Here is a 15,238-nt window from a genome sequence, read left to right on the forward strand (position 1 = left end):
GTGAACTCATCATGATATATAACATTGTAATCAATTTTCTAGTATAACCTTAATTAATAACTTTTATGACTATTAGAATTTTACCGTGTTCTGTAGAGTCAATCTCTAATGGTGAGTCTGAAGGAGAGATAGGATTAGGTGAAGATGGGATGTGAACGTCCTTCCTTTCCCTTTGGGCGCCAGATGCTTGCTGGAATTAATCCAACGCGACTCTAGTGCTTGGAGGTACCTTCTACCCTTATGGGCCAAGTTTAAGCAAATGTCACAGCTAAGGTTCATATATTTAAATTCTTTCAACATCTTATATATGTTGAAAGTAAATCTACCACAGTGCCTTAAAGCAAGAATTTCTTTCTCTTGATTCACAATTTCCAACTACTAAGATAAGTACCTCAAGCCAGATGTGTTCAGCCTTACTGGTTGGCAATTTCACCACTGCCAGGTATAAAAGTGTAATATTAGTATGCCTAACTGATTGAAATGTTTACTATGACTTGACTTGCAGGTATTTCCGCCACATGACAAAAATGGAGTGAGAAGTTCAATAAAGAGATCACACATAGAGCACAACCTTGGTGATCTGACTGTTGTTGAGGTAAAGGCAAACACTAATCTAAGTAGTAGTTTTACTAACAGCATGCAAAAATAATAGCAAAGGGTATAATTGTTGGATCAGAAATTCAAGTAAATATTTGAGGTCAGTTCTCAGGCATGACTTCTCTTTTTTTTACTTCCAATGAATTCAGAAGCAATGAATCAATGGAGGCTATTCATTTTAGATCACCATGACTACCTAATGCCATATATAAGCAGAATAAACACAAAGGGTGTTTGTGTTTATGCATTTCGAACACTACTATTGTTAAGGAGTGATGACACGCTAAAGCCAATAGCAATAGAACTTAGCTTGACTGGCTCGAATGATGGCAACGAGATCAATAGGGTGTTTGTTCCATCAAGTCAAGGGACTGGAGCAGCATTGTGGCAGCTTGCTAAAGCTCATGTTGCAACTAACGACTCTGTCTATCATCATCTAATCAGCCATTGGTGAGTTGAGCAATTCTATGCACCCAAGTTTAACTGTTCTTACATATATGCTTGTCTACCTAATAATGGGCAGAGGTATTCTTAGCTAATAGTTGTACATACTTGTGACAATATATCTTAGAATGGTCAGGACTTTTTTTCGAACACCAGGTTCCCATAAAATATATATATATATTATATGAAAATATATATTGGTTTTTTAGGCTACAAACCCATGCAGTAGTCGAACCATTCATCATTGCCACTAGAAGGCAGTTGAGTGAGATGCATCCGATCCATCATTTACTGAATCCTCATTTCAAAGACACCATGCACATAAATGCATTGGCTCGGAGAATCCTCATCAACTCAGGAGGAATCCTTGAGAAAATATTGTTTTCTGGTGAAGTCTCCATGGAGTTGTCTTCTGAGCTTCACAAGGGGTGGAGATTTGATGAGCAAGGCCTTCCTGCTGATCTAGTTAAAAGGTACTCCACAAAATTATCATTGATTTTTTATGCGAGTAAGGTAAATTGGCTAGATAATCTAGAACAAGTGGAAATCACATTCTCTTTTGCCAGTCCCTTGTTCTTTTGCCATTAAAATTCCCAATTTCCTCTCCTAGTAATCTATGAGATCTTCTAGCTGGATCTATGGATATGAGATTAGTGTGGAAATTTTCTCATGTCACAGCTGCCACAGATGCAACCAAGGTAATGCCTCTTTTTTTTTTTTTTTTTTTTTTTTTCCAAGATTTAGAGAGCATCTATACCTCCATATTCTGATAATTAGATCTTCATGGAAAAATTCCTCCAGAGGTATGGCCCTGGAAGATGAAGATCCAAACAATCCCACTGGAGTTCAGCTACTCTTTGAGGACTATCCCTATGGAGCAGATGGACTTGAGATATGGACTGCCATCAGACATGGGTCACAGAGTTTTGCTCAATCTTCTACGAAGACGATAATTCTGTCGAGACTAATTCAAAACTCCAAGCATGGTGGTGGGAAATACAATATGTAGGTCATGGCGATAAGTGCCACAAGGAATGGTGGTATCAAATGACAACATGCTCAACCCTAATAGAGACTTTAACAATTCTCATATGGATAGCATCTGCAATCCATGCTTTGGTGAACTTTGGGCAATACACATATGTCGGTTACCCTCCCAATCGTCCCACACTATGTCAAAAGTTCATTCCAAAGGAAGGAACATTTGAATATGCTGAATTCCTCAAGGATCCAGACAAATACTATCTTAAGATGTTGCCTGGCACATTTGAAATGTCCATTGGTGTAGCATTAGTGGAGGTCCTCTCATGGCACACATCAGACGAAGTGTACTTGGGCCAAAGGCCATTTGAGTGGACAGATAATGAAGAGGTTCGACATAAATTTGAGAAGTTTAATGGCACACTTAAAGAGATAGAGGGAAAAATCATGAGCCGGAATGGAGATCCCAAGCTCAAGAATAGATGGGGTCCTGCAAAAGTACCATTCAATGGTTTATACCCAGATACATCCAATATTGCTTCGAAAGTTGGCATCACGGGACAGCATATCCATTTGACATGTCCAACATATCCAATGTGCTTCACACAATGATGATTTTATTTATTTATTTGATAGGTACTTCACCTCGGTACAAATGGTTTTGTTCATTTCAGCAAATGTTTGTTTGGCGTACCTCATCAAGTGTAGTCCCACTCCAATTGAGATGCACTCTTGCTCTGCAGGCTTGCAGTTCAAAACCTAGTTATAATAGCTGCCCTAGCTCTCGTTTTATCACCAACATTGGCTTTGAACAGCAAAACGCGCCACTACCAACTCTCCCAGGATTGGATTGCCCAGCACCAAGTCAGCAACCATTTCAGCAGTTCCCAAAGCCTCAAAATTGGAACAGAATGGTGAATAAGTTTGTTGAACTCAAGGTTTCAAGCATCATATAACTCTATCTCTATCGATGGATTTTGATGATAACAAACGAGTTCAAACATAAAAGAGTCACAAGTTGTCTACGCAATGAAGTCTTGATGATCAAGGACATCAACAAATTAAGCATGAGCAAGAAAGGGAATATAACTCATATGAGACGTGTAATATTCTGCGGACCATACTAGAATCAAACAAAACATGGTAAGACCCAAACTTTACTTTCAGTAAGCCAAGAAAAACGTTACACTTTGGCATGAATTTCTCTACATGCCCCTTAAAGATTGCTAATATTCAAACAAAACAAAAAAATACTCCGAAACCATAAACACACAGGACTCTGATCTAATTTTCTCAAATGACCAAACAAGTTGGGTTATTTCAGACAAGACAAACTAAAAAGAAACATAAATACATTTATAGTTTAAAAAAAAAATGATCCCGCTTTTGTAAACGAAACCTGGTCTGCCGTTAACGTTGGAAATATTTTCAAAATAATATATATTATATTTATTATTAATAATATGTTGGAATTTATTTTTGAAAGTTACGAATTATTTTAGAAAGAGAGAATATCGTCCAAGGAAACTTTTTAAGGTTTATATTGGAAAATCCAATGCATTAGGCGTGGCTCATGTGAATAGGCGCTTTGCAAATACTAGTTGGGACTCGAACTTGGGCAAACCGGATGGAAGTAGGCAACATGACCGTTGGACTAGGTGCAACAATTGTGTCACTTTGTGACAGACATAATTAATATACCTCTTCGGATCAGATAGAAGAATGAACTTTTCATTCACATCCTTTAGCCCTTTATAAATAGACTTATTGGCCTACGAATTTAATATAGAAAATAAAATTACATAATCTCAAAATTTTGAAATTCTCTCTCTTTCAAAAGTCTTCATTTCTTCAAAATTTGTCATTAGGATCTATTCATTTTGCAGATAACAGATTTCTAATATCTTGGTTGAATAGTAAAATATGAGAGTATTTGTGGTCTAATTTCATGTGTATATAGTGCAGTTAAATAAAAAGACTTGTTCTGAGTTTCATTGTATCTTGAAGGTAAATTCGCTTATAACCTGTATATATACTATAATTGATGGGGGCGAATATTGTCTTAAGAAAAATGACATTTGTAACACGTCTTGAAACAAACTTTCTATCACTATTTTTTTCTTTTTACATCCCCTTGTTGTTCCAACAGTTAAGCCAAAGAACCACCGGACTCCTCTGATGGTTCTTAGTAAAATAGATGCTTACCATGACTGGTTGATAGTCACATACCTTAAAATACCCATATATTAAAAAAAAAAAAAAAAAAAGAAAGAAAAAAACAACAACAACAACAAGAACCGCCAAAGTATCAAAAGCTTTACTAAAAAAAGATTATTTCGTACTACATAGAATTCAAATAATATGGGTAAAAAGAAAGTAGTCTGAGAAGAGTTAAAGGAACAAAATTTTTACCAATGTAAAAAGGGTAAGCTAGAATGCATTGTATATACGTAGAAGGATTGAAAATATTTGACATAGAAATACTTTTTAACACAAATAAATATAGCCAAATAAATTTATAAAATGATTTAATTTAATGTGGTAGGTTGATTGTAAAATTATTTTTATTATAAATTAGATCTAACGTATTATATAAAGATAAATTTTATTTATGTCATGAGTGAGGCACTGCTTATGCCATTGATAGATGAGGATAAAAGGAAAAAAATCATTTTAAAAAAGATATTATTGTAATTTTAATTTTTTTAAATATAATTGGATGGACTTGTAGGAGCAGTCTCCAAATTGAGACTGTATGTAGAATAACTGTTATGCAAAATCATGTGAGTCTATAAATTTAATTTTCTCATTATATTTTATAGTATTTCTAGTTAATAATTCGAATAGAGGAAAATGTATATGCATTATTGGCAGAGAAATGAAGGGAGGAAGAGCCATAACAGCATTACGAAGTACTTGCATAGATTCATTGTTCTTCCCAATTTCAATGGCTCTATCGAAGGCATCTTGAATAGAGCTTTGCTAGTTATAAGTAGATTCTGTATACTAATTCGTGCACCGATTATTTTTTTTTATGTAAAAAAATTATAAAAAAGTTTTTAAAAAAAGAAAAAAAATTTCTATTTCATGAAAATTATTTCTACTTTTAATTCATATCATCTTGTTAAATATATGGGTTTTGCTACATAACCTCCCAACTATTAGGAATGAAATCAAAACAATCAGCTGTGCATCAATCAAGGATATTAGCTCATGATCAAAGCAACATATCAGGAATATTCTCAGCAATTCTCTCTAGTCAACTAATGAGTATTTAATAGGAGTAAATCACGTGTATTAAGTTCTCTGCTAGCTGTATAGTTCTGTATAGAAATCTTTCCTTTTATGTTGTCTTTCCATAGATAGACACCAGATTGTATATTGGTATATATATGAATGCAGTCACACTCTCTATCTCAACTCGTGAGATAGTGTTTCTCAAAACATTTATATGGTATCAAGAGCCTATACGGGTTGATATAGAGCTGTGTGTTTTTTTTTTTTTTTTTCCCCTTCCCTAATGGAGAATTCTGAGTCCTCACATCTTTCATCTTCCTCTGACCCTTATCCTTATCCTGTCTCACAAAATGTGTCCAACTATGTTTCTCTTAAACTGACTTCCAGCAATTTTCTGCTTTGGAAAACTCAAATGTTAAACATTTTGGAAAGTTATGATCTTCAAGGATTCATAACAGGTGACATTGAACCTCCCTCTCAATGTCTCCAAGGTAATCCTTCTCAGCCTAACCCACTGTATTCCAAGTGGCGCAGGTCTGATCGATTGGTTAAAGGTTGGCTTACAGCCACCTTGTCTGAGGAAGTGTTAGGCATTGTTGTTGGCCTGAACACTGCCTCAGAAGTGTGGCATGCTCTGGTTCATGCCTTTGCACGAGTTTCCTCTGATAGAAGTCTTGCTCTTAAGCAAAGACTTACCTCCATCACCAAAGGATCTGACTCCTTAGGTGAATATCTTAGAAAATTCAAAACTGTGTGTGATGAACTTGCTGCTATTGGCAAGCCTGTAGCAGAACATAAGAAGTCCTGGTGGTTGCTTAATGGACTTGGTAAAGAATTTGAAGTCTTTACTGCCACTATGCTTAGGCCTCCAGTCCCTGCCTACTCAGAAGTTGTAACTCTATTGGAGAGCTACACAGACAGGTACAAAACTGATGTTAATAACTCCTCTATGGTTTTCTATGGCCAAAAGCAATCTAAACACAAGAAATCCAATGCCAACTCTGGTTCTTTCACATCCAAAGGTCGTGGTTTTGTGCAAGGATCATCTCCTGGTTCCAAATCACATACCCCTCCCACTCAAAGTTACAGCAACCATCATCGTGCCTCCCCATCTCATAACAAATCTACAAACAGACAAGACATTGTCTGTCAGATTTGTAACAAAAGGAACCACACTGCCTTGAGGTGTTTTGAAAGGTTTAATCATTCTTTTACCCATGACAGTCTCCCTCAAAGTTTTGCAGCAGTCAAACTAGAGGAACCTCAAGAGACCTCTTCCTGGCATCCTGACACTGGGGCTACTGATCACATGACTTCCAATGAAGGTATTCTCTATTCCCTAACTCCATATCAAGGCCATGATGGAATAATGGTAGGAAATGGAAAGGTATTACCAATCACTCATGTTGGTCAGGCTTTGGTTGAGTCTCCTAATTCTCAGATTTTGTTAAAAGATGTGTTAGTAGTTCCTGAAATCAAGAAGAATTTATTGTCTGTTAGCAAGTTAACTACTGCTTATCCTCTACCATTTGAGTTTAATGGACATGGTTTTGTGCTAAAGGACAGGATAACTCAGAAGACAGTGGCAACAGGCAAGAATCAGAGGGGCCTATACATTTTTGATTCTGCTTCCAGTTCTCAGAATAAAGAGAGTTTTTACTCTTCTAGATTTCGATCTACAAATAAGGAGCAATGGCATCAAAGGCTTGGACATCCCAACTCAAGAATTTTAGACTTTCTTTGTAATAAAAAGTTTATTACTCTTGAGTCAAAACAATCTTCCTCACAAATTTGTACAAGTTGTCAAATGGGAAAAACATGCAAGTTGCCTTTTCTTTCCAGAAACCACACTGTTACTGTTCCTTTTGATAAAATCCATTGTGATTTATGGGGACCAGCTCCTACTCTTTCAAGGGACAAGTTTAAATTTTATGCCATATTTGTTGATGAAGCTACAAATTTTACATGGTTGATTCCTCTCAAGCACAAATCTGATCTGCACTCAGCTTTTATTCAGTTTCATATGTTTGTTAAGTGTCAATTTGATGCTAAGATTTGAGTATTTCAAACTGATGAAGGGGGGGAGTTTAATGATGCCAAGCTGATTGCATATCTTCAAAATAATGGGATTATTCATCAGTCTGCTTGTCCCAAAACTCCTGAACAGAATGGGAAGGCAGAAAGAAAGCATAGGAGTATCACAAATCTTGGGCTAACCATGATGTTTCATGCAAAATTACCACCCAGGTTTTGGCTAGACTGCTTTTCTACTGCAGTTTTCTTATTAAATAGGCTCCCTACCCCTGTGCTTAATATGGACTCACCCTTCTTTAGACTTTATGCCAAACACCCTGACTATACTGTACTCAGAACCCTCGGGTCCAGATGTTTTCCCTATCTTGGAGACTATAGGTCTCACAAGCTTGAACCCAAATCCTTACCTTGTGTTTTTATTGGCTATAGCAATAAACACAAAGGATATCTATGCCTTTATCCACCCACTGGCCGTATCTATACCTCAAGACATGTGGTGTTTGATGAGTCAGTTTTACCTTACTCTACACCCACTATGCTTTATGCATCTCCTACTGTTGAGGGTGAACTTTCCACCTTCACTAATTGGGAAGAGCCTCCAATGCAGTCTAAGGAGCCTGCAGTGCATCCACTGCCCTCAGCTTATACTCCCCCTTCTTTATCATTACCTCAGAATACTCCTTCCTCATCTCATGTTGCTCCCATTGACTCTCCACAAGCACATGACCTGCCTCATCCATCACCACCCACCTCAGTTCCACCTGCTGACCAACCCCTTCAAACTACCCATCCTATGCAAACCAGGGCTCGATGTGGCATTCACAAACCTAACCCTCGGTATGCCAACCTGCATCACATTGTTCCTATACCTAGTGAACCAAAGTCAGTTAAATCTGCATTGAAACATTCTGGTTGGTCTGCTGCCATGAAAGAGGAACTTGATGCACTTGCCAAGAACAATACTTGGAAATTGGTTCCCAAACCTGAGGGTGTGAATGTAATTGGGTGCAAGTGGGTTTATAAAGCCAAGCTTAAGGCTGATAGTACTCTTGAGAGACTTAAAGCCAGACTAGTTGCTAAAGGTTTCAGTCAAGTTGATGGAGTGGATTTTTCAGAAACTTTTTCACCAGTTGTGAAACCTGCAAGTATTAGAACTGTCCTCACTCTTGCCACTGTTAAACACTGGGAACTTCACCAATTAGATGTTAAGAATGCTTTTTTACATGGTTTTCTTAACACCCCTGTTTACATGCAGCAACCACCTGGATTTGAAGATACCAAGTGCCCTCACCATGTATGTAAGCTCAACCGTGCCTTGTATGGCCTCAAACAAGCTCCTAGAGCTTGGTTTGACAGGTTGAGTGTTTTTCTGTTGCAACTTGGTTTCTTCTCAAGCTCAGCAGACCCAAGTCTTTTTATTTGTCACTCAGACCATGGAGTCCTTATTCTTCTCCTCTATGTGGATGACATGGTGGTCACAGGAGATAATCCACAGAGAATTCAGTGGCTCATCTCTCAACTCAGCACTCAATTTTCTATCAAAGACTTGGGGTTTCTCCATCATTTTTTGGGGATCGAAGTCCACAAGGTTGGTCCTGATCTTTTCTTGAATCAGCATAGGTACATTGTGGAATTACTCACTCGAGCCAACATGCATGAATGCAAGCCCTTGGCAACCCCTATGCCAACCACAGGACAACTCATATCTGCCTCTGACCAGCTATTTGATGATCCTACCCTTTATAGAAGTCTTGTTGGTGGTCTTCAGTACCTCACCTTCACCAGACCAGACTTATCATTTAGTGTGAACTATGTTTGTCAATTCTTACAAGTACCTACTGTGGCTCATTTCCAACTTGTTAAAAGAATCCTCAGGTACTTGCAAGGCACAGCTGCACTTGGTCTGCACATCACCTCAAACAGCAGCCTCGACTTATATGGCTTCTCAGATGCTGATTGGGCTGGTTGCCCCACTACAAGGAGATCCACCTCAGGCTATTGTACCTTTCTTGGTAGCAATTGCATCTCTTGGAGTGCAAAGAAGCAACCAACAGTTGCAAGGTCTAGTGCAGAAGCAGAATATAGAGCCATGGCTTCCACTGCAGCAGAATTAACTTGGTATTTATGACAGTAAATCCAGTTCTACATGCTCGGACAAAGCACATAGAACTTGATTATCACTATGTAAGGGAACGGGTGGCACTTGGTTCCTTAGAAACTAAATTTGTCACCTCCCATGACCAGCTTGCATATTTGTTCACCAAGCCTTTACTCAAGACTCAATTCAAACAGCTGTGTAACAAACTTGGTCTTTGCTTTCTACCACAGCCAAGTTTGAGGGGGAATATTAGGAATGAAATCAAAACAATCAGCTGTGCATCAATCAAGGATATTAGCTCATGATCACAGCAACATATCAGGAATATTCTCAGCAATTCTCTCTAGTCAACTAATGAGTATTTAATAGGAGTAAATCACGTGTATTAAGTTCTCTGCTAGCTGTATAGTTCTGTATAGAAATCTTTCCTTTTATGTTGTCTTTCCATAGATAGACACCAGATTGTATATTGGTATATATATGAATGCAGTCACACTCTCTATCTCAACTCGTGAGATAGTGTTTCTCAAAACATTTATACCAACACCCCACTTTTTTTTTTTAATTTTTATTATTTTATTTTTTATTAAATATTTAATATATAAATAATGAATAAAATAATTAAATTAATTTAAAAAGAATAAATTCAAAAAAAATATTAAAAAATTTAAAAAAAAAAAGTAGAATGTTAAAGTGTTGAAAGGTTGTGTAGATTTTTTCTAAATATATACCTTACAAATCAATATTAACATGTGAATTGATGTGTAAAGTAAACTTACAAGAAGACTTTTTCCTTTTGAATAATTTGCCGCAGTGGTTGTGCAGTAGGATATGACTAATTATCCAGTGACAAGCGGGGATGCAAGAGGAGAACAGCCTCGAGAGCTTTCACTCTTTTGCCACCCGTCATATTCTTGTTGATCAGTGAAGTACTCTGAAAGCTTGAACCGCGGTAACAGCTCTAGTGGGACTACCACCGACTCATGTCTGACATGGACGTGAAGATAAGGTCGGACAAGTACTACGTGACCTTCAGATATGCAACCGTACTAGTGTTAAGGGCCCCAAGTGGTTTCCAGGTGATAATGTTGACTTCTTGTTTATCTTTTGAATCATGCAACAACTAATTTCTTGATGATAGATAGATGTTATGGATGAACAGATCGAAGAAAGAAAGAAACCTATTTTCTTTTTCTTTTTTCTTTTTAACCAAATTCATGATTTGGAGGCTGGTATTAGGAATGAAATCAAAACAATCAGCTGTGCATCAATCAAGGATATTAGCTCATGATCACAGCAACATATCAGGAATATTCTCAGCAATTCTCTCTAGTCAACTAATGAGTATTTAATAGGAGTAAATCACGTGTATTAAGTTCTCTGCTAGCTGTATAGTTCTGTATAGAAATCTTTCCTTTTATGTTGTCTTTCCATAGATAGACACCAGATTGTATATTGGTATATATATGAATGCAGTCACACTCTCTATCTCAACTCGTGAGATAGTGTTTCTCAAAACATTTATATGGTATCAAGAGCCTATACGGGTTGATATAGAGCTGTGTGTTTTTTTTTTTTCCCCCTTCCCTAATGGAGAATTCTGAGTCCTCACATCTTTCATCTTCCTCTGACCCTTATCCTTATCCTGTCTCACAAAATGTGTCCAACTATGTTTCTCTTAAACTGACTTCCAGCAATTTTCTGCTTTGGAAAACTCAAATGTTAAACATTTTGGAAAGTTATGATCTTCAAGGATTCATAACAGGTGACATTGAACCTCCCTCTCAATGTCTCCAAGGTTAAAGGTTGGCTTACAGCCACCTTGTCTGAGGAAGTGTTAGGCATTGTTGTTGGCCTGAACACTGCCTCAGAAGTGTGGCATGCTCTGGTTCATGCCTTTGCACGAGTTTTCTCTGATAGAAGTCTTGCTCTTAAGCAAAGACTTACCTCCATCACCAAAGGATCTGACTCCTTAGGTGAATATCTTAGAAAATTCAAAACTGTGTGTGATGAACTTGCTGCTATTGGCAAGCCTGTAGCAGAACATAAGAAGTCCTGGTGGTTGCTTAATGGACTTGGTAAAGAATTTGAAGTCTTTACTGCCACTATGCTTAGGCCTCCAGTCCCTGCCTACTCAGAAGTTGTAACTCTATTGGAGAGCTACACAGACAGGTACAAAACTGATGTTAATAACTCCTCTATGGTTTTCTATGGCCAAAAGCAATCTAAACACAAGAAATCCAATGCCAACTCTGGTTCTTTCACATCCAAAGGCCGTGGTTTTGTGCAAGGATCATCTCCTGGTTCCAAATCACATACCCCTCCCACTCAAAGTTACAGCAACCATCATCGTGCCTCCCCATCTCATAACAAATCTACAAACAGACAAGACATTGTCTGTCAGATTTGTAACAAAAGGAACCACACTGCCTTGAGGTGTTTTGAAAGGTTTAATCATTCTTTTACCCATGACAGTCTCCCTCAAAGTTTTGCAGCAGTCAAACTAGAGGAACCTCAAGAGACCTCTTCCTGGCATCCTGACACTGGGGCTACTGATCACATGACTTCCAATGAAGGTATTCTCCATTCCCTAACTCCATATCAAGGCCATGATGGAATAATGGTAGGAAATGGAAAGGTATTACCAATCACTCATGTTGGTCAGGCTTTGGTTGGGTCTCCTAATTCTCAGATTTTGTTAAAAGATGTGTTAGTAGTTCCTGAAATCAAGAAGAATTTATTGTCTGTTAGCAAGTTAACTACTGCTTATCCTCTACAATTTGAGTTTAATGGACATGGTTTTGTGCTAAAGGACAGAACCCCATAGCTCCTCACCTCGGATTCTCCAACTTCTTTCGCGAAGTCGGAAAAGAATGCTTTAACATATTTGTTATCAGTGAAGGTTGGCAGTTTCATCCTTGTCATCTTTATCTCTCCAGGAAAATTAGGGATGAAGAATGGTTCAGAATCAGATGAAACTTCCATTTCAGGCTTGTACTGTCGCATGCTCACCCCTGCGGACGTAGAAAAAATACTGGTCGAATTAAAAACAAGCACTGGGATACCAAATTTAGCGGCAGCATCAATTGCCCATGGAAAGGTCATGTCAGCAATAATGCAATGAGGATGATCATGATTTTGCAGTAGCTGCTCGAGTGGTTGCCGGAGCATCTTAAGGGAACTGATGAAAGTGCTCATCTTTTCATGGGTAGTCCTGGAGTCAGTAGCCTCGCACCCTTCTGGGCGGCCGGCCTCTACTGCCGGGAACTCGATGGTTTGGATATCAATCTTGACGACGCCATTGCCACGAGTTTTGGTTCTTTCAATCGCTTTCGCAACTATAGGGACGTTGAGCAGGGTGGTGATTATGGTTGCTTTGACACCTCGGGTTGTGAATAGCTTGGCCATGTCTAACATTGGTATCATATGGCCAGGGGCCATGAAGGGAAATAAGAATACATGGAGCTGGCGGCTTGTGCTACCCATAACAAATTTTGACTCAGTTTCAGAACAAGAACGAGTGGTGACGATGATGAAGAAGGCAACAAGGAGTTGGAAATGGAGAGAGTTTGCTAGGTAGGTTGTGTTGCAACGTGCACTATGTTTGGCTCGTGTCCAATAATATATAATATAAATGTTTAAGTTTATTATTTTTTTATAATTTAAATTTTTAGAATAATATGTAAAATATGCATATATTATATTATAATAATTATATTTGAAGATCTTTACACCAAACACCTACATGCACATAACATAATTTGATTTAGAAGAAAAATTTTAAAATCTCAATATTACAAATCAAATTATATTATGTAGATGGTACATGGGTACGTTGTATTATATAATTAGTTAAATTATATATATTATATAATTAAATTTATAAATAATATATATTAATAAGATTTCATATAAAGAAATTTATAAATTAGCATAATTTTATGTATTATATTAATTTAATTTACAATTTAACTTATTATATATGTTAAGTTATACTAGTACGTAAGTTTAGTTATATAAAACGATATATCCATGATCCCTTTGTGCTTTTGATGATAGAATTGAAAATATTGAAAAGTTTTATTTAGAAGTCAGCATGAAGAACAACCTTCTATACTAACACGTTAAATTAAAAAAAAAAAATTAACTTAATTTCTAAGTCACTTATGCCATATTAATGGTATGTGGAGTTTTTCAACACCAACTTAAAACTTGAATATATAATTCAAAAATTATAGATCAATTTAATACATATTTTGACGCGTAACATAAATATTTTCTTCTATGTTTCATTAATCTCACTAATATTGATTGCCCTTTTGATTTAGAAGTAAGTTTTTACACGTTATCATAATCGACTTATGTTCTGACCTTCTTAAGTTTAAGGTTCAAGTCTTTCTTAAATACAAATAATCTCTAAGAACTTTTGAATTAGGGAGTTATTTCCTTAAATTTTAGAGGTACACTTGTGAGAAAGTCTTTATTAAGGATTTGTGCACTATCGGGATTAGTCGAGACACTAATCCGGACACTTGGTGTCAAAAAAGAAAAGTTCTATCTTATTCACATGTAATAATATGGGTCTTGTTATTAGAAATTTAAAATAAGATGAGATATTTTGAATAGTAATAAAATTTTTGAATTAAGATGAAATAAAATAGTTTAGAAAAAAATGTGTGTTTAGATAAAAAGATAAGATATAATTTTTAATTTTTAAAATTTAAAAAAATTGTGAATCTTACTATTTAATAAAAATAATCGAATTTTTTACTATTTATATACTGTTTATATATGGTTTATATCCGATTATACTATTTATGTACCGTTTATTAACTGTTTATGTCAGATTTTTATTGTTTATTACTGTTTAATATACGGTACATATTAATATCGTGTCAGATTTTTATCTCATGTCAGATTTTTATTGTCATTACTGTTTAATATACGGTACATATTAGGAAAATGCTGCATCTCCCGCTGGGATCCCTAGTACTATCCGTACATCTTAATATCGTGTCAGATTTGTGTTGACCATCCAAACCGGCGTTAGAACCGAGGGTATGACTAGGGATAAAGCTACGCCCACCACTGCTTCGTCCCGCTTGACCATCCCGCTTGACGTGGCAGATCCATGTGGCATGTTTTATAGACTAAACAATTTCATCCTCTTTGAGCGCCAGAAACCCATTCCCAAGCTTCGTCAATATTCATACCCATTTCCTCCAAAACCGAGCTTGGTCCCTCCGTGTCTTACGTCTTCCTCAACCTACAAACCCATTCCCATTCCCATTCCCATTCCCGAGCTTGGTCAAGGACCTCCGTATCCTCAACCTTCAAACCCAACTTGGATCTCTGTCGTGTTCAACTTAAAGCCAGAAAAATTTCAAGCCCGTAAGCTTGGATCTCCGTCGCCTCAACCTTCAAACCCATTCTCGGTAAAAGCTTCGTCCCTCCGTCGCCTCAAACTACAAGCCAGAAAAATTTAATCCCGTGAAGTTTGGTCCCTCCGTCGCCTCAACCTTCAAACCTATTCCCGGTAAAGCTTCGTCCCTCCGTCGCCTCAAACTACAAGCCAGAAAAATTTAATCCCGTGAAGTTTGGTCCCTTCCGTCGCCTCAACCTTCAAACCTATTCCCGGTAAAGCTTCGTCCCTCCGTCGCTATAGAACTACCTTGAAGCCATAAAAATTTCATCCCCTGAAGCTTGGTCCATTCCCGTGAAAGCTTCTTCCAATCTACCTAATTTTTTAAATTTCATCTTCTTCAAGGGCGAGAAACCCATTCTGTCATTTCCATCCAGACCAAACCCTAATACCACTGAAAAAAAAAAATTCGTCTTCTTCAATCG

At 37.2% G+C, this 15,238-nt stretch overlaps 1 pseudogene; it reads right to left on the reverse strand.

The window, feature by feature from the left end:
- The window catches only part of LOC122293466, a 28,438-nt pseudogene extending 15,479 nt beyond the window's left edge, over positions 1-12,959 (reverse strand).
- Positions 12,960-15,238: the final 2,279 nt, after the last annotated feature.

This window comes from Carya illinoinensis, chromosome 14, assembly GCF_018687715.1.
Source record: "Carya illinoinensis cultivar Pawnee chromosome 14, C.illinoinensisPawnee_v1, whole genome shotgun sequence".
Classification (NCBI taxonomy): Eukaryota; Viridiplantae; Streptophyta; class Magnoliopsida; order Fagales; family Juglandaceae; genus Carya; species Carya illinoinensis.